The sequence below is a fragment of the Crassostrea angulata genome, chromosome 6, assembly GCF_025612915.1.
Source record: "Crassostrea angulata isolate pt1a10 chromosome 6, ASM2561291v2, whole genome shotgun sequence".
Lineage (NCBI taxonomy): Eukaryota > Metazoa > Mollusca > Bivalvia > Ostreida > Ostreidae > Magallana > Magallana angulata.
In genome coordinates, this window is record NC_069116.1 from 29,035,851 (window position 1) to 29,061,321 (window position 25,471).

General features: G+C 34.2%; 21 non-coding genes across 21 annotated transcripts; 10 read left to right on the plus strand and 11 right to left on the minus strand.

Annotated features, from left to right (window-relative positions):
• The first annotated feature begins 4,514 nt into the window (after window positions 1-4,514).
• Trnal-cag (transfer RNA leucine (anticodon CAG)) lies at window positions 4,515-4,598 on the plus strand. The gene has a single exon. It is a non-coding gene; the product is annotated as a tRNA-Leu (tRNA).
• Window positions 4,599-5,053: 455 nt separating this feature from the next.
• Window positions 5,054-5,127, minus strand: Trnan-guu (transfer RNA asparagine (anticodon GUU)). The gene has a single exon. It is a non-coding gene; the product is annotated as a tRNA-Asn (tRNA).
• A 774-nt stretch (window positions 5,128-5,901) lies between these two features.
• Window positions 5,902-5,985, plus strand: Trnal-cag (transfer RNA leucine (anticodon CAG)). The gene has a single exon. It is a non-coding gene; the product is annotated as a tRNA-Leu (tRNA).
• Window positions 5,986-6,442: 457 nt separating this feature from the next.
• Window positions 6,443-6,516, minus strand: Trnan-guu (transfer RNA asparagine (anticodon GUU)). The gene has a single exon. It is a non-coding gene; the product is annotated as a tRNA-Asn (tRNA).
• A 774-nt stretch (window positions 6,517-7,290) lies between these two features.
• Window positions 7,291-7,374, plus strand: Trnal-cag (transfer RNA leucine (anticodon CAG)). Its single transcript has one exon. It is a non-coding gene; the product is annotated as a tRNA-Leu (tRNA).
• Window positions 7,375-8,534: 1,160 nt separating this feature from the next.
• Trnan-guu (transfer RNA asparagine (anticodon GUU)) lies at window positions 8,535-8,608 on the minus strand. The gene has a single exon. It is a non-coding gene; the product is annotated as a tRNA-Asn (tRNA).
• A 769-nt stretch (window positions 8,609-9,377) lies between these two features.
• Trnal-cag (transfer RNA leucine (anticodon CAG)) lies at window positions 9,378-9,461 on the plus strand. The gene has a single exon. It is a non-coding gene; the product is annotated as a tRNA-Leu (tRNA).
• Window positions 9,462-9,913: 452 nt separating this feature from the next.
• On the minus strand, window positions 9,914-9,987 carry Trnan-guu (transfer RNA asparagine (anticodon GUU)). Its single transcript has one exon. It is a non-coding gene; the product is annotated as a tRNA-Asn (tRNA).
• Window positions 9,988-10,772: 785 nt separating this feature from the next.
• On the plus strand, window positions 10,773-10,856 carry Trnal-cag (transfer RNA leucine (anticodon CAG)). Its single transcript has one exon. It is a non-coding gene; the product is annotated as a tRNA-Leu (tRNA).
• Window positions 10,857-11,311: 455 nt separating this feature from the next.
• Trnan-guu (transfer RNA asparagine (anticodon GUU)) lies at window positions 11,312-11,385 on the minus strand. Its single transcript has one exon. It is a non-coding gene; the product is annotated as a tRNA-Asn (tRNA).
• Window positions 11,386-11,610: 225 nt separating this feature from the next.
• On the minus strand, window positions 11,611-11,684 carry Trnan-guu (transfer RNA asparagine (anticodon GUU)). The gene has a single exon. It is a non-coding gene; the product is annotated as a tRNA-Asn (tRNA).
• A 788-nt stretch (window positions 11,685-12,472) lies between these two features.
• On the plus strand, window positions 12,473-12,556 carry Trnal-cag (transfer RNA leucine (anticodon CAG)). Its single transcript has one exon. It is a non-coding gene; the product is annotated as a tRNA-Leu (tRNA).
• A 455-nt stretch (window positions 12,557-13,011) lies between these two features.
• On the minus strand, window positions 13,012-13,085 carry Trnan-guu (transfer RNA asparagine (anticodon GUU)). The gene has a single exon. It is a non-coding gene; the product is annotated as a tRNA-Asn (tRNA).
• A 770-nt stretch (window positions 13,086-13,855) lies between these two features.
• Trnal-cag (transfer RNA leucine (anticodon CAG)) lies at window positions 13,856-13,939 on the plus strand. Its single transcript has one exon. It is a non-coding gene; the product is annotated as a tRNA-Leu (tRNA).
• Window positions 13,940-14,394: 455 nt separating this feature from the next.
• Trnan-guu (transfer RNA asparagine (anticodon GUU)) lies at window positions 14,395-14,468 on the minus strand. The gene has a single exon. It is a non-coding gene; the product is annotated as a tRNA-Asn (tRNA).
• A 770-nt stretch (window positions 14,469-15,238) lies between these two features.
• Window positions 15,239-15,322, plus strand: Trnal-cag (transfer RNA leucine (anticodon CAG)). The gene has a single exon. It is a non-coding gene; the product is annotated as a tRNA-Leu (tRNA).
• Window positions 15,323-15,777: 455 nt separating this feature from the next.
• Trnan-guu (transfer RNA asparagine (anticodon GUU)) lies at window positions 15,778-15,851 on the minus strand. The gene has a single exon. It is a non-coding gene; the product is annotated as a tRNA-Asn (tRNA).
• Window positions 15,852-16,638: 787 nt separating this feature from the next.
• Window positions 16,639-16,722, plus strand: Trnal-cag (transfer RNA leucine (anticodon CAG)). Its single transcript has one exon. It is a non-coding gene; the product is annotated as a tRNA-Leu (tRNA).
• Window positions 16,723-17,176: 454 nt separating this feature from the next.
• Window positions 17,177-17,250, minus strand: Trnan-guu (transfer RNA asparagine (anticodon GUU)). Its single transcript has one exon. It is a non-coding gene; the product is annotated as a tRNA-Asn (tRNA).
• A 5,251-nt stretch (window positions 17,251-22,501) lies between these two features.
• Window positions 22,502-22,585, plus strand: Trnal-cag (transfer RNA leucine (anticodon CAG)). The gene has a single exon. It is a non-coding gene; the product is annotated as a tRNA-Leu (tRNA).
• Window positions 22,586-24,171: 1,586 nt separating this feature from the next.
• Trnal-cag (transfer RNA leucine (anticodon CAG)) lies at window positions 24,172-24,255 on the minus strand. Its single transcript has one exon. It is a non-coding gene; the product is annotated as a tRNA-Leu (tRNA).
• Window positions 24,256-25,471: the final 1,216 nt, after the last annotated feature.

A 25,471-nucleotide genomic window follows, 5' to 3' on the forward strand; every position in this document is an offset into this window, starting at 1 on the left:
TAAAGGTAGTTACTAACTTACCAATAAGTGTAATCAATGATATCAGTAGATTTGAACTTAATTTCATTTAAAGTGGGTGCGTTTAGTTCTTGCCAACATACGAAAATTATGAATAGTTTATGATATAATCGGCCATCAAAGAAAAGAAAAAAATTTTTTTTTTTATAATTTATTTCTTTTTCAAGGAACAAACATACAGAAAAGACATTCAGTCACACACACATACACACCCACACTTATGAAAAAACACCTAAATGTATTATTTAGTGGTTACTTGCCTACATAAAAAGAAAAAAAGAAAAAAAAGAAAGTTTAAGTGACAAAACAGAAATAGAAAAAATAGTCATAATGAAAATAGATTAGATGTCAGCATCAAAGATACATTTCCATCTATCCCATAATTTTTCAAAATATTGTAATTTACAAGTTTGTACTGCAGCATATCTTTCAATATTGTATTTTAGTTTTAAATGACAAAGGAAACCAATTAAACATGGAATCTTATTTGACCTAAGACAACAAAATATATATTGTTTCATATAAAGAATTATAAAATTAATGACTTTGTTATGAAACGACAATGGAAGTTGGCCAAGTATAATATTAGACATATTAAATCCGACTCTTTCAGAGGTCTTTCTGTAAATGTATAAACTAAGTTCACTCCACAGGGTATGTATTTTCTCACAAGAAATAAAAACATGTATAATAGTTTCAACATTACTTTTACAGAACCCACATATGTCAGTAGTTTTGACATTAATTTTTTTAAGGTAGAAACCAACTGGAAGAATTTTGTGTAAAATTCTAAATTGAAGCCATTGTACAGAAGAATCTTTGGTAGTATTAAAACAAATCTTAAAAATGTCACATATAGTAAGATCTTCAACATTATAATCCGTTAGATCTGTTTTCCATTTGGTTACAGCAATTGGAACAACTACTTTTTCATTCAAAACATTATAAATAATTTTGGTACACTTTTCATGGGGTATAACTGTTTGGAAAAAAAATGGTATACATGGATTAGGATTTCTTTTAACAGAAGTCCTGTCAATATTAGACATTTTGAAAAACTTAAAAATTGCTGTTTTTACACTATTGTATTGCATTGTACATAGAACCTTGAGACTGTATTTACATTTAAATTCCTCAATATCTAAAAAATTACAATTTTCATCATAAAAATCTTGAATAACCTTTACACCGGTCTTGTACCAGGCTTTAATAAAAACATATTTATTTGCTATGTGTATATTTGTGTTATACCACACTGGAGTATTTAAAAAATTATCTTTTACCTTTGGGTGATTCTTATAGGTAGTAATAAAACATAACCATGAATTTAACACATCTTTCCAAAAAACATTGTTTACCTTGTGTAAGCATTCAATTACAAAACTATCACCAAAATCAAACAATTTCTGTAAAAAATCATTTCCATAAATGGTAAATAAAAAATCCATCCAAGGTTTGTGTGCTTTTGTAAGCCTTTTAATCCAAGAACACTTAAGAGATGTAATAAAATTGTTAATGTCAACCATTTTTAACCCTCCTGACGAATAGTCCTGAGTAATGACTGACCTCTTAACTTTATCAATCTTAGATTTCCACAAAAATTCAAAAATAGTTTTGTTAAGGTATGAAATTGTTTCTTTCTTTGGATTTGGTAGTGATATGAATAAATGATTTAGTTTTGGAATGAGCAAACTTTTAATAACAGTAATTCTACCAATGGGAGTAAGAACTCGTCGTTTCCATTGCTGGACCATAGCTATAATTTTTGGAATTAGTAAATTATAATTAATATCGACAATATTATGAAGATCTACCGAGAACTGAATTCCTAAAGCGTTAAATGTTGTTGACCCCCAATCCAATTTCCATCTTGTGTGATGATAGACCTGATCTGAAATTTTTTTTGATCCAATCCAAATAATCTTTGTCTTAAATGTATTTATTTTAAGACCAGAAAAACTAGAAAAAAATTCTATGGTTTCTAGAGCTGCAAAAAGAGATTTGGGTGAACCATCAAGGGCTAGTGAAGTGTCATCTGCATATTGTGATATCTTATGTTCATTATCGTTAATAAATATACCTTTAATGTCTTTGTTTTGTTTAATCATTATTGCTAGGATTTCTGCACACATGATGAATAAATATGGAGCAACAGGGTCTCCTTGTCTACATCCCCTTTGTACAACAAACTGTTGTGATAAATGGCCGCACTGTAAAATAGCAGCATGGAAGTTTGTATTTAAAATCTTAATCCACTGAATAATATTCTCCCCGAAGCCAAAATATTTAAGGACTTGGTATATGAATGACCACGACATAGAATCAAACGCCTTTTCAAAATCTATAAGTACTAAAAGACCAGGTATGTTTTTGAACTCAGTATAAGATAAAAGGTCAAATATAAATCTAGTATTCTCTCCAATATACCTTCCCTTGATAAATCCAGACTGTGTATCAGATATTAAATAATCCAAAACTTTCCTGATTCTGAAACTAACACACCCTGAAATAATCTTATACAAAACATTCAAAAGAGTGATTGGTCGCCAGTTTTTTAAAAACTGTCTAGGTTTATCACCTTTAGGCAAGCATGAAATAATTCCAAGCCTCTGTGAGATGGGGAGTTCCTTCCTCAGAAATATACAGTTAATGGCTCGTACAACAAAATTTTTTATATCTTTCCAAAAAAATTTAAAAAATTCAGCAGTGTACCCATCACTTCCAGGAGATTTGTTGTTCTTCATATGTTTTATGACATTCAATACCTCTTTTTCTAAGAAAGCCTCTTCTAAACCATTTGACAACTCCTTTTCTAACTTGGGTGAATTGTAATTAGAAATAATATTATCTAAATCAATCTTTACCAAATTTGTATCCACACTTGCATATAATTTTTCATAGTACTTCTTAACATAATCTAGTATTTCTCCTTGTTCATGTAGCGTTCCAATATCCTCAGCTTCAATTTTTTTTATTGTTTTATTTAAATAATTTCTAGATTCCAAATTGCAAAAATATTTTGAAGGTTTTTCGCCTTCCTCCAACCATTGGGCACGAGACCTAACCATATGCCCAAGTAACTTTTCCTTGCGTAGTTTTTCCAAAGCACTTTTTTTTTCATCCAAAGTATTAATATCAACCGTAGAATTTGATTCAATATACTCTATCTCCTGAATAAGCTTTTCTTCAGTGTTGTTTCTGACCTTTAGAAAAGAAAATTTATCACTATTTTCACTACCTCTGCTGAGGTATAGCTCGTTTTATAGCTCGTTAAGATGTTTGGGAACGTAACCAATGAAAGCTAAGTTTAAAAGCATTCTGATCTAAAGTTTAAACTGAAATTGATTTCAATTTCTTGGATACAAATTTAAAAAAAAAATAGTGAAAGAAATAACTTAATTATGAGTTTTATTTGAAGATATACAGCATTTTAAATCTTTGAAAAAAAATCTTTTAAAGTTGACTCCGTTCAGAGTTTTGCACTTCGAATTGTTTTAAATTTTTCAAAGCGCATGGCCTCTTTTATGTAGTTTAAATTTCAAATGAAGTTTAATGATTTGTGTTAATATATTTGTATGTAAAAAAAAATAATGGACATTTTGAAGAAAAAAATACAATTTAAAATTAATTTTACGAATTGTCATCAATGATCATATTTAAACCAATTCAGTTGCTTGTTACCTTTGTTCTGCTAAAATCTTTCGGTAAACTCCCATTTCTTTTCATTAGGATATGTTCGAACTAGCTGTTGAAACATTTAACCAATGCATATCAATCAACATAAAATTGGTGAGAATTACTATAGTATTCAAAAACTAGTGTAGATTGATTGTCAACTTCAGATACTGGTAAAACGTTAAAAGAACAATTTTAAACAAGTTCATGGTAGATTGTGTAAAACAGAAAATTGGAACAGGTATGTCTCTTTCAGTTTCAGACATTTGATAGTTGAGAAACGTCCAATTTTGTGTTGTGTCTACATAACCAGTGTAAATAGCACCATATACAACTTGTGTTATATAAAAAACTAAATTATGCATTACGATAGTTCATGGTTCTATCTCCACTGTTGATTTCATTATTGTTTACAAGCATGCAACTTTCTACAATGTCTTTTGTTTCAAAGTATTTCACCTTGAATGATCACCATTCTGTATATATCATGAATCTTAATCTAGAAATACGTGAAAATAATGACAAATTCATAACCTGTCAATAACTGAAGTAAGTACATCAACCCTATTATTAAATTAAATATTCATGTTCGTCCTACATTGCTCTAGTTTATTTCTAATAGATATAATACTAGTATATCCAATATCGATAAGCAACTTTATCAATAGTTATCAACATGTACTTTTACATGTATGAGGAAGAATATGCGAATCAATACAATAGCTCAAGTGTATCGTCTTTTCCAATTCTCTGATAAATAAACAGCAAATAAGTTAAGCCTCACCTTTCCTGAACCCTTTAAAACATGTAATATGCATGAAGTCAGGATGGCCGAGCGGTCTAAGGCGCTGCGTTCAGGTCGCAGTCTGGTTCTCCAGGCGTGGGTTCGAATCCCACTTCTGACAATGACTTTTATGCATTTTGAACCATTTTTCAAACGTTAACAAATCATGGCAAACCCCAATATTAAAACACGAACGAAATCACGAATGGACTTGTACTTGTTTCGTAAAATAATACAATGTCCAAATTCACGAATAATGCTGTCTATCAACTCTCCGACATGTACACAACAGATAAGTTAAACCTTTTGGCACCCTATTAGGTCATTTGCTAAATTTGCAAATATTCATGTCAATTTAAGAAAACAAGTACAACAACAGCAACGACAAAATCAAAGTTATAATGAAATTTTGACAAACGGTGAGAGGAGGATGTTTCTCTTGACCATTTGTGAATCCGTCTGTTGTTCATACGCCAGTTATTTGCAAATGACATTCGGCATGGTTTGATGATGTTATACACAACGAGAAATCATCTGCTGCAAATTAAATTTGCGCCCGTCTTCGTTCAAAAAGATCGTCCCTGGGTGGACTCGAACCACCAACCTTTCGGTTAACAGCCGAACGCGCTAACCGATTGCGCCACAGAGACAGGTGTCAGTAAAATCATCAAATAAAAAGTTTTACTATCAAAAAGTGAGATCATTTGGACATAGCAGGTGAGCATTGACAGGAAGGGCGAACATCACATTTCATGTTTTCTTTCAGCTTAGCAAAGAGTAGTAATTAAAGCAGAGTTCAGGTTGTGTGTTGTTTAGTTATGTTTAGTCTTCAAAACTTGTTGATATGGTTATCCAGTTCTATTAGTAGTATATTCATTTTTTTAAATTAATAATCGCAACAAGTTTGGATAAATGTTTGTAAGTATCACTTTGTTTACGACCACTTGGAAATAACAACGATATTAGAAATTTTTCAAGGAATCGAGTAGAAGTAAATCTGAAATTCATAACAATGCATTTTTTTTACTTTTACAAACCCTAATTCTATCATTCTCTTCTTAAAGTTGGGGTTTGTTAAACTGTAGACGTTCCCATAAAACACATTGAAGAAATGTTCTTAATTGCTACAATAGGACCCAATATTGATGTAAATCAGTCAAATTACATTCAAAGTGGAACTTCCTACTTCTTAAGAACACTGAATCTCAGTATGGTCTATCCTTAGTTTGGTTTTCAGAGAAAAACAAGAAATGGAAACGACACTAATCTTGGTTATTGCACTTTGGTTCACGACAAAAACACATGTTGCCTAGTGATATATTCCCAAAACTTCTCCTAATTTGTCCATCCTAAGAAGCCTTAATTATCGTCCAACAGAGCCTTACTCCTGTTTTGGCCCCTATAAAACATGTAATATGCATGAAGTCAGGATGGCCGAGCGGTCTAAGGCGCTGCGTTCAGGTCGCAGTCTGGTTCTCCAGGCGTGGGTTCGAATCCCACTTCTGACAATGACTTTTATGCATTTTGAACCATTTTTCAAACGTTAACAAATCATGGCAAACCCCAATATCAAAACACGAACGAAATCACGAATGGACTTGTACTTGTTTCGTAAAATAATACAATGTCCAAATTCACGAATAATGCTGTCTATCAACTCTCCGACATGTACACAACAGATAAGTTAAACCTGTTGGCACCCTATTAGGTCATTTGCTAAATTTGCAAATATTCATGTCAATTTAAGAAAACATGTATACAACAACAGCAACGACAAAATCAAAGTTATAATGAAATTTTGACAAACGGTGAGAGGAGGATGTTTCTCTTGACCATTTGTGAATCCGTCTGTTGTTCATACGCCAGTTATTTGCAAATGACATTCGGCATGGTTTGATGATGTTATACACAACGAGAAATCATCTGCTGCAAATTAAATTTGCGCCCGTCTTCGTTCAAAAAGATCGTCCCTGGGTGGACTCGAACCACCAAACTTTCGGTTAACAGCCGAACGCGCTAACCGATTGCGCCACAGAGACAGGTGTCAGTAAAATCATCAAATAAAAAGTTTTACTATCAAAAAGTGAGATCATTTGGACATCGCAGGTGAGCATTGACAGGAAGGGCGAACATCACATTTCATGTTTTCTTTCAGCTTAGCAAAGAGTAGTAATTAAAGCAGAGTTCAGGTTGTGTGTTGTTTAGTTATGTTTAGTCTTCAAAATTTGTTGATATGGTTATACAGTTCTATTAGTAGTATATTCATTTTCCTTCATAAATAATCGCAACAAGTTTGGATAAATGTATGTAAGTATCACTTTGTTTACGACCACTTGGAAATAACAACGATATTAGAAATTTTTCAAGGAATCGATTAGAAGTAAATCTGAAATTCATAACAATGCATTTTTTTTACTTTTACAAACCCTAATTCTATCATTCTCTTCTTAAAGTTGGGGTTTGTTAAACTGTAGACGTTCCCATAATACACATTGAAGAAATGTTTTTAATTGCTACAATAGGACCCAATATTGATGTAAATCAGTCAAATTACATTCAAAGTGGAACTTCCTACTTCTTAAGAACACTGAATCTCAGTATGGTCTATCCTTAGTTTGGTTTTCAGAGAAAAACAAGAAATGGAAACGACACTAATCTTGGTTATTGCACTTTGGTTCACGACAAAAACACACGTTGCCTAGTGATATATTCCCAAAACTTCTCCTAATTTGTCCATCCTAAGAAGCCTTAATTATCTTCCAACAGAGCCTTACTCCTTTTTTGGCCCCTATAAAACATGTAATATGCATGAAGTCAGGATGGCCGAGCGGTCTAAGGCGCTGCGTTCAGGTCGCAGTCTGGTTCTCCAGGCGTGGGTTCGAATCCCACTTCTGACAATGACTTTTATGCATTTTGAACCATTTTTCAAACGTTAACAAATCATGGCAAACCCCAATATCAAAACACGAACGAAATCACGAATGGACTTGTACTTGTTTCGTAAAATAATACAATGTCCAAATTCACGAATAATGCTGTCTATCAACTCTCCGACATGTACACAACAGATAAGTTAAACCTGTTGGCACCCTATTAGGTCACTTGCTAAATTTGCAAATATTCATGTCAATTTAAGAAAACAAGTACAACAACAGCAACGACAAAATCAAAGTTATAATGAAATTTTGACAAACGGTGAGAGGAGGATGTTTCTCTTGACCATTGTGAATCCGTCTGTTGTTCATACGCCAGTTATTTGCAAATGACATTCGGCATGGTTTGATGATGTTATACACAACGGGAAATCATCTGCTGCAAATTAAAGGACTGCGAACGATAGCATTGTCTAGCCGTCTAACTAAAAGTCATTTTTTAAAAGATGTCTAATTAAAATTAATTTTTTATAATAATGTAAAGATTTGTGTATATTTTCATTAAATATAAATGATTTGGTAAAACAAAGAGAGATAACTTTGTATTTTGGGTTAAAACAGCTCATTTCATAATAGAAAATAACGGAAAACGGAAATGTTTTTTAAAACATCTTTCCCCCCCGTGAAACAAAAATTCCTTTTTAAGGGTTTTAATTATTGTTATTTAATATATTTTTACCAAAGGGTTTGTTGTTTCACGGGGGGGGACGTATGTCTACAGACCGAAATACATTCCAAAAAAAGAATTTTGCTTTGTAAATTTTCGAAAACTAATTAACAGATATGAATTAAAATGAAATTCTATTTTAATATATATCGTAAATATGTTATTATTTAGTTTTTATGCACATATTGGCCGCTAAATAAAATTTTCCTCACTCATAGAGACCGATTTCAATGCAATTTTTTAGACCCCGCGTTAGCAAAACTTTTGTTTAAAAGTAAATAATTTGAATACACATTTTATTATGATATAAATTGATTAGGATTTGATTATACTTTTTAGTAGAAAACTTAAATTCTTAATATCTGACAGAAATTCCGAAATATTTGGATGTAAAATGTAGGAGGGAAACGGGCGTTAGCGTTCGCAGTTCTTTGCGCCCGTCTTCGTTCAAAAAGATCGTCCCTGGGTGGACTCGAACCACCAACCTTTCGGTTAACAGCCGAACGCGCTAACCGATTGCGCCACAGAGACAGTTGTCAGAATAATCATCAAGTAAAAAGTTTTACTATCGAAAAATTAGATCATTTGGACATCGCAGGTGAGCGCTGACAGGAAGGGCGAACATCACATTTCATGTTTTGGTTTCTTTCAGCTTAGCAACGAGTAGTAATTAAAGCAAAGTTCAGGTTGTGTGTTGTTGTGTTATGTTTAGTCTTCAAAACTTGTTGATATCGTAACCAGTTCTTTTAGTAGTATATTCATTCTTTTTAATAAATAATCGCAACAAGTTTGGATAAATGTATGTAAGTATCACTTTGTTTACGACCACTTTGAAATAACAACGATATTAGAAATTTTTCAAGGAATCGAGTAGAAGTAAATCAGAAAATCATAACAATGCATATTTTTACAAACCCTAATTCTATCATTCTGTTCTTAAAGTATGGGTTTGTTAAGCTGTAGACTTTCCCATAAAACACATTGAAGCAATGTTCCCAAATGCTACAATAGGACCCATATTGATGTAAATCAGTCAAATTACATTCAAAGTGGAACTACCTACTTCTTAAGAACACTGAATCTCAGTATGGTCTATCCTTAGTTTGGTTTTCAGAGAAAAACAAGAAATGGAAACGACACTTATCTTGGTTATTGCACTTTGGTTCACGGCAAACACGCGTTGCCTAGTGATATATTCCCAAAACTTCTCATAATTTGTCCATCCTAACGATGCCTTAATTATCTTCCAACGGAGCCGTACTCCTTTCTTGAACCCTTTAAAACATGTAATATGCATGAAGTCAGGATGGCCGAGCGGTCTAAGGCGCTGCGTTCAGGTCGCAGTCTGGTTCTCCAGGCGTGGGTTCGAATCCCACTTCTGACAATGACTTTTATGCATATTGAACGATTTTTCAAACATTAACAAATCATGGCAAACCCCAATATCAAAACACGAACGAAATCATGCATGGACTTGTACCTGTTTCGTAAAATAATACAACGTCCAAATTCACGAATAATGCTGTCTATCAACTCTCCGACATGTACACAACAGCTAAGTTAAACCTTTTGGCACACCATCAGCTCATTTGCTAAATTTGCAAATATCCATGTCAATTTAAGAAAACAAGTACAACAGCAACGACAAAATCAAAGTTATAATGAAATTTTGACAAACGGTGAGAGGAGGATGTTTCTCTTGACCATTTGTGAATCCGTCTGTTGTTCATACGCCAGTTATTTGCAAATGACATTCGGCATGGTTTGATGATGTTATACACAACGGGAAATCATCTGCTGCAAATTAAATTTGCGCCCGTCTTCGTTCAAAAAGATCGTCCCTGGGTGGACTCGAACCACCAACCTTTCGGTTAACAGCCGAACGCGCTAACCGATTGCGCCACAGAGACAGGTGTCAGAATAATCAAGTAAAAAGTTTTACTATCGAAAAATTTGATCATTTGGACATCGCAGGTGAGCGTTGACAGGAAGGGCGAACATCACATTTCATGTTTTGGTTTCTTTCAGCTTAGCAAAGAGTAGTAATTAAAGCAGAGTTCAAGTTGTGTGCTGTTTAGTTATGTTTAGTCTTCAAAACTTGTTGATATCGTTAACCAGTTCTATTAGTAGTATATTCATTTTTTCTTTATAAATAATCGCAACAAGTTTGGATAAATGTATGTAAGTATCACTTTGTTTACGACCACTTGGAAATAACGACGATATTAGAAATTTTTCAAGGAATCGAGTAGATGTAAATCAAAAAAAAACATAACAATGCATGTTTTTATTTTTACAAACCCTAATTCTATCATTCTGTTCTTAAAGTATGAATTTGTTAAGCTGTAGACGTTCCCATAAAACACCTTGAAGCAATGTTCCCAATTGCTACAATAGGACCCCATATTGATGTAAATCAGTCAAATTTCATTCAAAGTGGAACTACCTACTTCTTAAGAGCATTGAATCTCAGTATGGTCTATCCTTAGTTTGGTTTTCAGAGAAAAACAAGAAATGGAAACGACACTAATCTTGGTTATTGCACTTTGGTTCACGACAAAAACACGTTGCCTAGTGATATATTCCCAAAACTTCTCCTAATTTGTCCATCCTAACGATGCCTTATAATTACCGGTATCTTCCAACGGAGCCGTACTCCTTTCTTGAACCCTTTAAAACATGTAATATGCATGAAGTCAGGATGGCCGAGCGGTCTAAGGCGCTGCGTTCAGGTCGCAGTCTGGTTCTCCAGGCGTGGGTTCGAATCCCACTTCTGACAATGACTTTTATGCATTTTGAACCATTTTTCAAACGTTAACAAATCATGGCAAACCCCAATATCAAAACACGAACGAAATCATGCATGGACTTGTACTTGTTTCGTAAAATAATACAACGTCCAAATTCACGATTAATGCTGTCTATCAACTCTCCGACATGTACACAACAGATAAGTTAAACCTTTTGGCACACCATCAGCTCATTTGCTAAATTTGCAAATATCCATGTCTATTTAAGAAAACAAGTACAACAACAGCAACGACAAAATCAAAGTTATAATGAAATTTTGACAAACGGTGAGAGGAGGATGTTTCACTTGACCATTTGTGAATCCGTCTGTTGTTCATACGCCAGTTATTTGCAAATGACATTCGGCATGGTTTGATGATGTTATACACAACGGGAAATCATCTGCTGCAAATTAAATTTGCGCCCGTCTTCGTTCAAAAAGATCGTCCCTGGGTGGACTCGAACCACCAACCTTTCGGTTAACAGCCGAACGCGCTAACCGATTGCGCCACAGAGACAGGTGTCAGAATAATCATCAAGTAAAAAGTTTTACTATCGAAAAATTAGATCGAAATTTTGACAAACGGTGAGAGGAGGATGTTTCTCTTGACCATTTGTGAATCCGTCTGTTGTTCATACGCCAGTTATTTGCAAATGACATTCGGCATGGTTTGATGATGTTATACACAACGGGAAATCATCTGCTGCAAATTAAATTTGCGCCCGTCTTCGTTCAAAAAGATCGTCCCTGGATGGACTCGAACCACCAACCTTTCGGTTAACAGCCGAACGCGCTAACCGATTGCGCCACAGAGACAGGTGTCAGAATAATCATCAAGTAAAAAGTTTTACTATCGAAAAATTAGATCATTTGGACATCGCAGGTGAGCGTTGACAGGAAGGGCGAACATCACATTTCATGTGTTGGTTTCTTTCAGCTTAGCAAAGAGTAGTAATTAAAGCAGAGTTCAAGTTGTGTGCTGTTTAGTTATGTTTAGTCTTCAAAACTTGTTGATATCGTTAACCAGTTCTATTAGTAGTATATTCATTTTTTCTTTATAAATAATCGCAACAAGTTTGGATAAATGTATGTAAGTATCACTTTGTTTACGACCACTTGGAAATAACGACGATATTAGAAATTTTTCAAGGAATCGAGTAGATGTAAATCAAAAAAAATCATAACAATGCATTTTTTTATTTTTACAAACCCTAATTCTATCATTCTGTTCTTAAAGTATGGGTTTGTTAAGCTGTTGACGTTCCCATAAAACACATTGAAGCAATGTTCCCAATTGCTACAATAGGACCCCATATTGATGTAAATCAGTCAAATTTCATTCAAAGTGGAACTACCTACTTCTTAAGAGCATTGAATCTCAGTATGGTCTATCCTTAGTTTGGTTTTCAGAGAAAAACAAGAAATGGAAACGACACTAATCTTGGTTATTGCACTTTGGTTCACGACAAACACACGTTGCCTAGTGATATATTCCCAAAACTTCTCCTAATTTGTCCATCCTAACGATGCCTTATAATTACCGGTATCTCCCAACGGAGCCGTACTCCTTTCTTGAACCCTTCAAAACATGTAATATGCATGAAGTCAGGATGGCCGAGCGGTCTAAGGCGCTGCGTTCAGGTCGCAGTCTGCTTCTCCAGGCGTGGGTTCGAATCCCACTTCTGACAATGACTTTTATGCATTTTGAACCATTTTTCAAACGTTAACAAATCATGGCAAACCCCAATATCAAAACACGAACGAAATCACGCATGGACTTGTACTTGTTTCGTAAAATAATACAACGTCCAAATTCACGATTAATGCTGTCTATCAACTCTCCGACATGTACACAACAGCTAAGTTAAACCTTTTGGCACACCATCAGCTCCTTTGCTAAATTTGCAAATATCCATGTCAATTTAAGAAAACAAGTACAACAACAGCAACGACAAAAACAAAGTTATAATGAAATTTTGATAAACGGTGAGAGGAGGATGTTTCTCTTGACCATTTGTGAATCCGTCTGTTGTTCATACGCCAGTTATTTGCAAATGACATTCGGCATGGTTTGATGATGTAATACACAACGGGAAATCATCTGCTGCAAATTAAATTTGCGCCCGTCTTCATTCAAAAAGATCGTCCCTGGGTGGGCTCGAACCACCAACCTATCGGTTAACAGCCGAACGCGCTAACCGATTGCGCCACAGAGACAGGTGTCAGAATAATTATCAAGTAAAAAGTTTTACTATCGAAAAATTAGATCATTTGGACATCGCAGGTGAGCGTTGACAGGAAGGGCGAACATCACATTTCATGTTTTGGTTTCTTTCAGCTTAGCAACGAGTAGTAATTAAAGCAGAGTTCAGGTTGTGTGTTGTTGTGTTATGTTTAGTCTTCAAAACTTGTTGATATCGTAACCAGTTCTTTTAGTAGTATATTCATTTTCTTTTATAAATAATCGCAACAAGTTTGGATAAATGTATGTAAGTATCACTTTGTTTACGACCACTTGGAAATAACAACGATATTAGAAATTTTTCAAGGAATCGAGTAGAAGTAAATCAGAAAATCAAAACAATGCATATTTTTACAAACCCTAATTCTATCATTCTGTTCTTAAAGTATGGGTTTGTTAAGCTGTAGACTTTCCCATAAAACACATTGAAGCAATGTTCCCAAATGCTACAATAGGACCCAATATTGATGTAAATCAGTCAAATTACATTCAAAGTGGAACTACCTACTTCTTAAGAACACTGAATCTCAGTATGGTCTATCCTTAGTTTGGTTTTCAGAGAAAAACAAGAAATGGAAACGACACTTATCTTTGTTATTGCACTTTGGTTCACGGCAAACACGCGTTGCCTAGTGATATATTCCCAAAACTTCTCATAATTTGTCCATCCTAACGATGCCTTAATTATCTTCCAACGGAGCCGTACTCCTTTCTTGAACCCTTTAAAACATGTAATATGCATGAAGTCAGGATGGCCGAGCGGTCTAAGGCGCTGCGTTCAGGTCGCAGTCTGGTTCTCCAGGCGTGGGTTCGAATCCCACTTCTGACAATGACTTTTATGCATATTGAACGATTTTTCAAACATTAACAAATCATGGCAAACCCCAATATCAAAACACGAACGAAATCATGCATGGACTTGTACCTGTTTCGTAAAATAATACAACGTCCAAATTCACGATTAATGCTGTCTATCAACTCTCCGACATGTACACAACAGCTAAGTTAAACCTTTTGGCACACCATCAGCTTATTTGCTAAATTTGCAAATATCCATGTCAATTTAAGAAAACAAGTACAACAACAGCAACGACAAAATCAAAGTTATAATGAAATTTTGATAAACGTTGAGAGGAGGATGTTTCTCTTGACCATTTGTGAATCCGTCTGTTGTTCATACGCCAGTTATTTGCAAAAGACATTCGGCATGGTTTGATGATGTAATACACAGCGGGAAATCATCTGCTGCAAATTAAATTTGCGCCCGTCTTCATTCAAAAAGATCGTCCCTGGGTGGGCTCGAACCACCAACCTTTCGGTTAACAGCCGAACGCGCTAACCGATTGCGCCACAGAGACAGGTGTCAGAATAATCATCAAGTAAAAAGTTTTACTATCGAAAAATTAGATCATTTGGACATCGCAGGTGAGCGCTGACAGGAAGGGCGAACATCACATTTCATGTTTTGGTTTCTTTCAGCTTAGCAACGAGTAGTAATTAAAGCAGAGTTCAGGTTTTGTGTTGTTGTGTTATGTTTAGTCTTCAAAACTTGTTGATATCGTAACCAGTTCTTTTAGTAGTATATTCATTTTTTTAAATAAATAATCGCAACAAGTTTGGATAAATGTATGTAAGTATCACTTTGTTTACGACCACTTGGAAATAACAACGATATTAGAAATTTTTCAAGGAATCGAGTAGAAGTAAATCAGAAAATCATAACAATGCATATTTTTACAAACCCTAATTCTATCATTCTGTTCTTAAAGTATGGGTTTGTTAAGCTGTAGACTTTCCCATAAAACACATTGAAGCAATGTTCCCAAATGCTACAATAGGACCCAATATTGATGTAAATCAGTCAAATTACATTCAAAGTGGAACTACCTACTTCTTAAGAACACTGAATCTCAGTATGGTCTATCCTTAGTTTGGTTTTCAGAGAAAAACAAGAAATGGAAACGACACTTATCTTGGTTATTGCACTTTGGTTCACGGCAAACACACGTTGCCTAGTGATATATTCCCAAAACTTCTCATAATTTGTCCATCCTAACGATGCCTTAATTATCTTCCAACGGAGCCGTACTCCTTTCTTGAACCCTTTAAAACATGTAATATGCATGAAGTCAGGATGGCCGAGCGGTCTAAGGCGCTGCGTTCAGGTCGCAGTCTGGTTCTCCAGGCGTGGGTTCGAATCCCACTTCTGACAATGACTTTTATGCATATTGAACGATTTTTCAAACATTAACAAATCATGGCAAACCCCAATATCAAAACACGAACGAAATCATGCATGGACTTGTACCTGTTTCGTAAAATAATACAACGTCCAAATTCACGAATAATGCTGTCTATCAACTCTCCGACATGTACACAACAGCTAAGTTAAACCTTTTGGCACACCATCAGCTCATTTGCTAAATTTGCAAATATCCATGTCAATTTAAGAAAACAAGTACAACAACAGCAACGACAAAATCAAAGTTATAATGAAATTTTGACAAACGGTGAGAGGAGGATGTTTCTCTTGACCATTTGTGAATCCGTCTGTTGTTCATACGCCAGTTATTTGCAAATGACATTCGGCATGGTTTGATGATGTTATACACAACGGGAAATCATCTGCTGCAAATTAAATTTGCGCCCGTCTTCGTTCAAAAAGATCGTCCCTGGGTGGACTCGAACCACCAACCTTTCGGTTAACAGCCGAACGCGCTAACCGATTGCGCCACAGAGACAGGTGTCATAATAATCATCAAGTAAAAAGTTTTACTATCGAAAAATTAGATCATTTGGACATCGCAGGTGAGCGTTGACAGGAAGGGCGAACATCACATTTCATGTGTTGGTTTCTTTCAGCTTAGCAAAGAGTAGTAATTAAAGCAGAGTTCAAGTTGTGTGCTGTTTAGTTATGTTTAGTCTTCAAAACTTGTTGATATCGTTAACCAGTTCTATTAGTAGTATATTCATTTTTTCTTTATTAATAATCGCAACAAGTTTGGATAAATGTATGTAAGTATCACTTTGTTTACGACCACTTGGAAATAACAACGATATTAGAAATTTTTCAAGGAATCGAGTAGATGTAAATCAAAAAAAATCATAACAATGCATGTTTTTATTTTTACAAACCCTAATTCTATCATTCTGTTCTTAAAGTATGGGTTTGTTAAGCTGTAGACATTCCCATAAAACACATTGAAGCAATGTTCCCAATTGCTACAATAGGACCCAATATTGATGTAAATCAGTCAAATTTCATTCAAAGTGGAACTACCTACTTCTTAAGAGCATTGAATCTCAGTATGGTCTATCCTTAGTTTGGTTTTCAGAGAAAAACAAGAAATGGAAACGACACTAATCTTGGTTATTGCACTTTGGTTCACGACAAACACACGTTGCCTAGTGATATATTCCCAAACTTCTCCTAATTTGTCCATCCTAACGATGCCTTATAATTACCGGTATCTTCCAACGGAGCCGTACTCCTTTCTTGAACCCTTCAAAACATGTATTATGCATGAAGTCAGGATGGCCGAGCGGTCTAAGGCGCTGCGTTCAGGTCGCAGTCTGGTTCTCCAGGCGTGGGTTCGAATCCCACTTCTGACAATGACTTTTATGCATTTTGAACGATTTTTCAAACGTTAACAAATCATGGCAAACCCCAATATCAAAACACGAACGAAATCACGCATGGACTTGTACTTGTTTCGTAAAATAATACACGTCCAAATTCACGATTAATGCTGTCTATCAACTCTCCGACATGTACACAACAGATAAGTTAAACCTTTTGGCACACCATCAGCTCATTTGCTAAATTTGCAAATATCCATGTCAATTTAAGAAAACAAGTACAACAACAGCAACGACAAAATCAAAGTTATAATGAAATTTTGATAAACGTTGAGAGGAGGATGTTTCACTTGACCATTTGTGAATCCGTCTGTTGTTCATACGCCAGTTATTTGCAAAAGACATTCGGCATGGTTTGATGATGTAATACACAGCGGGAAATCATCTGCTGCAAATTAAATTTGCGCCCGTCTTCATTCAAAAAGATCGTCCCTGGGTGGGCTCGAACCACCAACCTTTTGGTTAACAGCCGAACGCGCTAACCGATTGCGCCACAGAGACAGGTGTCAGAATAATCATCAAGTGAAAAGTTTTACTATCGAAAAATTAGATCATTTGGACATCGCAGGTGAGCGTTGACAGGAAGGGCGAACATCACACTTCATGTTTTCTTTCAGCTTAGCAACGAGTAGTAATTAAAGCAGAGTTCAGGTTGTGTGTTGTTTAGTTATGTTTAGTCTTCAAAACTTGTTGATATCGTTAACCAGTTCTATTATTAGTATATTCATTTTCTTTTATAAATAATCACAACAAGTTTGGATAAATGTATGTAAGTATCACTTTGTTTACGACCACTTGGAAATAACAACGATATTAGAAATTTTTCAAGGAATCGAGTAGAAGTAAATCAGAAAATCATAACAATGCATGTTTTTATTTTTACAAACCCTAATTCTATCATTCTGTTCTTAAAGTATGGGTTTGTTAAGCTGTAGACGTTCCCATAAAACACATTGAAGCAATGTTCCCAAATGCTACAATAGGACCCCATATTGATGTAAATCAGTCAAATTACATTCAAAGTGGAAGTACTTTCTTTTTAAGAGCATTGAATCTCAGTATTGTTTATCTTTAGTTTTGGTATCCAGAGGAAACAAGAAATTAAGACGATCGTTGTTATTGCACTTTGATTCACGACAAAAACACGTTGCTTTATGCTGTATTCCAAAAACTTTCGTTTTTTAGTCCATCCTTAGGGCGCGTCTTTTAACCACAATGAACCACAATGAACCGCAATGAACCACAATGAAACCACACTGAACCACAATGAAACCACAATGAACCTAAATTAACTTAACTGGGGTGAGAATTAGTCTTTGAAAGGTAAATAATTCCTTTCAATTTTGATTCTACCTATTTGACGGCAGATTATATGTCAAAGAATTTTAAAATGCTGTAAAAAATTGTATTCTTTATTTGGCACATGCACAAACCTTATGCCTCAATATTTTATTTATCTCATTCAATTGTACAAAACAACTTTTATACACATGTAGATAGATGTTTAAAAGAAAAAAATTAATAAATACAAGGTAAACTTTGATATTTAATTTAATCATGACCTTATTGTTATTTCGAGCTTATATATGATTAGATCGGCTCTCGTAATGGATTATCTGTTTAATTTTAAAGTAATCAGTTGTTTCCCATAAACTCTTGATTATTTGATCACCCGATGAAAAAAAGGTAAATTTTACAGCATATATAAAATGTGGACAATATGGCTGCATTTTAACCCCCCCCCCTTCAGAATGGGGAATTTCGAATCACGTGTGAATACTTTGACTGCTTCTGTATAAAAATGCGTTTAATATTTTTTTTGTTAAATTGTTTTTGGTTATGCAATGCAATGGTATTACAACGCTACCTAGATATTAAATTTGCAATTTGTTTGTGTTGATTATTACTGGTTTATAAACGTTTCCCTCCATGTTTCTACAGAGAGCGTACGCAGGCATTGCATAGGGTGAATATACATGTATATTATGGATTCAAATAATGATTTACTTTTACTTTCTGAAGATCTAGACTAGAGGGGGATATTATGAACTAATCAGTTAATAAGATATTTTTTTTCGCAGTGCCTGTTTTGCCACTTTTAAAAAAGTTACTGCTTCAATATACCCGGAAGAGGATCGCAATAGACTATAAAGTTGTGGTGTCATAAGGTTTACCCGTGTAACGTTAACAGTCCCTTCAAAGACAGACTATTTCATCACATGCTAGACGGGGGTGGGGGGGAGGGGGTGGGTGGGGCTCTAGGGGAATTTTGTGTGTGAAATTAATATGTTTTACATGTATTTGATTCACAGTGTTTGCAAATTCAAAGCTGCCATTTTACACTCATAGATAAATATAAATTGTATTATTCATAATTTATTTATTTAAAATATTTAATTCATAATTTAATTTGCTAGCAAACATGATTCAATGACGATTGTGCTTGTTATTTTGAATAAAATAACTGATTTTTGGGAGTTTTTTTTTAATTAACTCTCCTATGCAGTCACTCGGACAAACCGAAAGTGAAACAGTGTTTGGACCTCAGCACAAATCATTGCTCCTGACAAGACTTAGTTCTTGAAATTAATTGATGAATTCGATGTAATGTATGCTATAGCATTGTTTTTCAAGGAAACTTATTTACAAATACCTTAAAAATAGTCAGATTTTAAATGATACGAACAATTTAAATATTTTTTGTAGTCGTATGTATTCCTACGCCAGAGTTCAATATAGTCTCAATCAACTCGACGCTCGGCTATCTCCGTAAACCCTTGTCGGAGATTTACGGTGTCAGCCGAGCGTTTGGTTGAACGAGACTAGAGTTCAATATTGCTTGGATCCATACAATTTTCGAGAAATATTTCTACCACTGATACATAGTTTGATTGAATTAATTTTATCTTTAAATATTATTTTACATGATTCATATGGAGGTTTCTCGACATTCTAGTCGAAAAAGTTCAAAAATTCATATTATAAAAATATGCGTAATTCAAATTAGAAACTACGTATACATGTACTTGTCATGCAAAATAACATATCATTGATTTTAAAATAAATAAACATCGACAAAATCAACTCCCGTCAGTTCTTCAGTACTTTGATTTTAAATGTCACGAGACCATGTGGTATACAAAATGATTTCAAACCAGAGTCGAAAGTGACTTATATAAGTATATTGGATGGGGGCTATAGTTGGCAAAGGGGCAAGTTTTCTGAAGTTCCTTCTGTATTTGCCCATCATGTTCACCAAAAAGCAGTTAACCGTCTCCCAAGCCATATATAATGCGATGTTTATTGTTGGGAGGAAGGAGGTGGATCGGATGGTTACATTAAAGAACGCAGTGGATGACAAAATTCAGTAGATATCTGACTAACAAACTATTGAGTGTTTCCTTATATAGAGATGACGAGTATTTTTTAAAAGTTTCTTTAATATAAGGACAACACATTCAAGCTATAGGAATACCTCACAGATATGACTTTACATACTATCCATTTAAAAACGGAAATAAAAAAAATATCTGCTGTATTTTTCAAGTTTCAAATGTCAGCAATGTGTGTCTATATGTGTGTATATAAACTGTAATCTAAGAGAGAGAGAGAGAGAGAGAGAGAGAGAGAGAGAGAGAGAGAGAGAGAGAGAGAGAGAGAGAGAGAGATCTCCTCAATTAACAACAAGGTGTATCGTATATCCCGTCCCTTCTCTAATTTGGGATACCCCTCTAATACATATTGGGAGGCTTTATTACACCTGCTGTCATTTAACTGGCCGTGTATACACGAGAGCTACTGTTGGCGTGTGTATACTAACAACAATACACACAGGGGATGTCATAATTATTGTGAAGGGATTCTTACCATACCTTTAATCAATAATTGGAAAGCATTCACAAATTTAGGCGTAATTATGAATAAAAACATTTGTAAAAATTTTAAGGCATCTAATCTATTCTTCGCCTATTACATTTATTGCAAGTCCAATTTTCAAATTTTCTCTGGCTTTTTTTTATAACAATATTATCTAGTCTGTACATTAGTTTGGAATTTTCTATTCCTCTCCACCTATAAATTGGACGAGTATGTTAATATACATGTTTGGATTTGAATTGTTAATTAAAGAATAAATTCAAAGTTCAGGCACGTATGATCGTTTTAAAAGTGGGGAGGGGGGGGGACAGATTCATCCAAAAAATCTTAACAAGTAAATAAAAAGAAAAAAAGGCAGTTTTCCTATATATCTTAAAACCGTAAAAAGGGGGGATAGCGTAGTGTTCCTTCAACTTCATTTCCTCAATTTTTTACAAGTTCGCCCCCTCCCCAAAGTGAAGGGGGGGGGGGGGTAGGCCAACGCCATGACAATTCATTTTTTTTTTATGAATATTAAAAAAAATGTTTGATGCGAGTATAAGTAGGAGGGGGGAGGCGCCCAATCCCCCCCCCACCCCATGCTACGTACCTGAAGTTAACCATATACTATAAAATCTGGAGTGGATTGTTTTATATGAAAAAAAAGTTTACAAATTCCAGTAGAACCCTCGCTATGATAGCGTTATTTGAAAGTCCCTATTGTTTACAACTATAAAAAAATGGATGACACAATCTTTAGTTATCAAACAAATCTACTGTAGATGACAATTTTTTTGGAATTTCGTACTTTTATTCCCTTTTCTGATCTAGATTCTATGGACATTGGTAATATTGACAGTTGATCCCTTCTGTTCGTTTGGTTTTTTTCTCGATAAATTAGAATGCGTTTATCCGTATCATTGCACTGCACATCTTAAGCACGCAAATTTAATCCAAAGATGACAATATTGGAAATTTTAAAAAAATTATCTTATTTAAACAGTTAATCAGACGTTTTCAAATGTCATGTAATGTGGCTGATTTAAAAAAAAACAATACGACAACTTAGCTAATTATATTAAGCTTTGATTAAATAATAACATTTTATATTTGTAATTATATCAAAATTTACCTTATACATGTACATGCATATAAAGATTTTTTTTATTCATGCTTTACACATAAATAATAAACCACCATCTAAGCGTTACATGCACTAAAATAATTGAATTCTGAATGAATGAAATAAGACGTGTATACCTGAACATACATATAAATCATTGACTGAATGCATTTTAAAATTCTGTAACAAAACATGCCGTCAGAAATTATGGATACACGCGACGTTCCTCATTCTAAGATAATTTTCCTTGATATAACATTTCTTCCTTATTCGCATTTAAACCAGCTGTTAATGCTAAAAATTCAGAGTGCATAATACCAGGCCATTTTTAGAGTAAGATTTGATGATTTTGTCTTTTAATAGCATGCAAAATGCAATTGAATGCTTATTGATAATGAAGTAGTATATACATTTTCAACAGAAACTATATATTCATATAGAAAAATATCAAATAACATCAAATGTAAATTTGGAATAACAGAAATGGGAATCTTCACATTGCGGAGATAGGAAAAAGTTGAAAATAATTGATAATAGGTTGCATCTGACCTTAAATTAACTTAAATGAAATTTTAAACCTTTTAAAAAACATTTATCACCTTAATAAAGTTCATTGTAGTATCATTGTGGTTCATTGTGGTTTCATTGTGGTTCATTGCGGTTCATTGTGGTTCATTGCGGTTCATTGTGGTTAAAAGACGCGCCGCATCCTTACGGCTTTTTTTTTCTTCTTCCAATGGAACCGTACTCTCAAAAACATGTAATATGCATGAAGTCAGGATGGCCGAGCGGTCTAAGGCGCTGCGTTCAGGTCGCAGTCTGGTTCTCCAGGCGTGGGTTCGAATCCCACTTCTGACAATAATTTTTATCCATTTTGAACGATTTTTTAAAGCGAAAACATATCATGGCAAATGACAATATCGGAAACGAATGGAATAATAAAGCATCCGAATTTCGCGAGCATGTTTTTTATACCAACTTTTCAACATGTACACGCAATATAAATTAAATCGTGTCACATATCATTTGCTTAATTTGGAAATGTTAATTTTTGAAGAAACGTTTAACAAGAAACAAAAATATATTTAAAAATACATGTATAATGAAATTTTCATAAAATAATACAGCATCCGAAATTCGCGATCATGTTCTGCAAGTACATCGCATACCCTCAATGCATATAATTAATCATCTAAAGTCTGTCACATGTTTTTGCTTTCTCACTTTTTTGTGATTTTTAATAAAAATACACATACCTGTGAAAAAAATACAGTTGAAATCGATGAAATGGAATATATCCAAGATAACTTCATTGAACAATTATCATTTTTCACTCATAAAAGTTCACTCGAACGAAAACAAATTTGGCAAAATGCAAAAAAGGCGGGAAAAGGTTGTCTTTACAATGTCATGTTTCTAAATTGTGGGCACTTGAACCAAAATGAATATTATGTAAACACATCACATACATATTTGTACTAAGAAACAAAGAATTATAGTAAAATGATGGTGTTCATTTTAGGGGGCCATTTTAGGCCCATATCATATATAGTCCTTTCTTACGGAGATTTATAATGGGAATTGTTTATATCTTTTCTCCATTCGGAAGTACTCGGAATACCTCGCGCAATTTTTCAACGTTATCACCCGGGCTTATTAATGGCTGATGCAATGCAAAACTCCCGTAGACTTTTTATTTTGGGATGTGTATTGAAACCTGAAACGGTGGAGGGGGCGTTTCAAAACAGATAGTGTGGACATTTTCATATAAGTGGATGAACATAGTTTAGGCACGAAGGTATTGAGTACAAAGGTACACAAAATACGAGACACAAACATCAACTTTTCCTTCGTTAATTGTTATAAATATTTGATTTAACTAGGAACAGTAAACAACGAAACCAACAACATTTTGAACAAAGTTGGACAAATGATCTCGGCAGATGTTTCTTTTGACAGTGTTTGATTCAGTTTGTTGTTCATACGCGGACAATTAGTATGTGGTACTGGCAATCATCTAGTTTGGTTTTAAACAATGGGTTTTTCATATATTGATATCATCTTTTTAAACAGTTCATCAATAATTTCAAAGGGTTAATCATCGAGAGGAACATTTTTTTTCAGCTTTTATAGAGTATGATCGATTTTTTTCCTGTCCGAAATACACTTGTACCCGAATTACGGCCATTTAACACGTACTCTTCAAGCGAAATAATATTAATTAAAATTCTGAAACTCGTCTTTAACAGTAAATAAGTGAAAGATAAGTGAAATTGATGATTTAAATACAAAAAATTAACTACCTGCGTGTCACCTTCATAAAAGGAATTTTCGTGATCTGATATAAACATCTTTTTTTAATTCTTAGTTTATCAAATGTATTTTTTTTTTATAATAATTGATTAAAGTGATGGGGGAAATTGTAATGACGAAAAAAAAATATATGTCAGAAGTGGGATTCGAACCCACGCCTGGAGAACCAGACTGCGACCTGAACGCAGCGCCTTAGACCGCTCGGCCATCCTGACTTGATATCTACCCGACATTTAATTTTGACTAAGTTGCCACCTTCAGACTGTTTAATATGCATGTCCTTATGATCTTATATCAATAACCTTGTTAACCTGATATAAAATACATGATACACCTCGAAATAAGTAAATACGCATTTATCAAAACAGGAGTTATATTTTAACGCTTACTCTGATTTTCGTTATTGTTTAATTCCATGCATTATATATTACATTTATACTCGATACAAGTTAAAAATCGAGGACTTGTAAATCAGAAATGAGTACATTGATCAGTATACATGCATAAAGGTACATCAATATTGATTTATTTATCTCTATGGTCGCTGGAAAGAAAGACAAATTAATGTACTACATAACATGTATATATTATATATGCGTATAGTCGATAAATCTATGTTAGTTGTATTATGCATGCATCATCTCATTTGATTAATTTAATTTTTATTGATCATCTTCATGAATAAAATTGGTAGATCGGAACCTATTCCGTGTGTCCATATATATCCATATGATTCATTTTTTTAAAAAAAAAAGCATTCTCTGGTGTAAAAAAAAAGCTGTGTTGTTTTATCTCATTTAAGTTTGTTTGAATTCTTTTTTGTAGAGGACAATCCTTTGCGGTGTTTTTGATGTAGCTCAGCCAATCAGTATTGAACAACACCGTTCACGGTACAAACATGTGCTTGTTATTTACACCCAATCGACAGTCATCGATTAATAATATATGATAAAAATATTAATTTTTGAGTATTTGTTTGCTTTAAACTGTTCACTCATCCATCTTCTAAGTAAACCCGTGATAAACAAAGCGCAACATCTCCCAAAGCGTTCGGAACTATTTTTTACGCGTAAGCAGAAGACAGTAAACAGTCGGATTTATCAACAAAGAATTTCCATTCAAAAATACACCGGCAAGAGGCGGTTTGGTGTGTATCATCCTTCGTGCTCAATAAACAAAGCACGTTAAACTACCGGGAAATATTTATCAAATCATGAAGATTTCGGCACAGGAGTTACAACACAGTCTCCAAGGAGAAAATATTTCTTCGGAAATGGAATTTTTAGTTGGAAAATTACAGAACAACTATATAGGACGATGTAAACAACGCATGCGGTCTTCGCCGTACTGTGTAGTGAAACACTGGAAGGCTCACTCATTGATCAACGATTCATCGTTTCTTTCATCGTCATCATCGTCTCATCACATTGT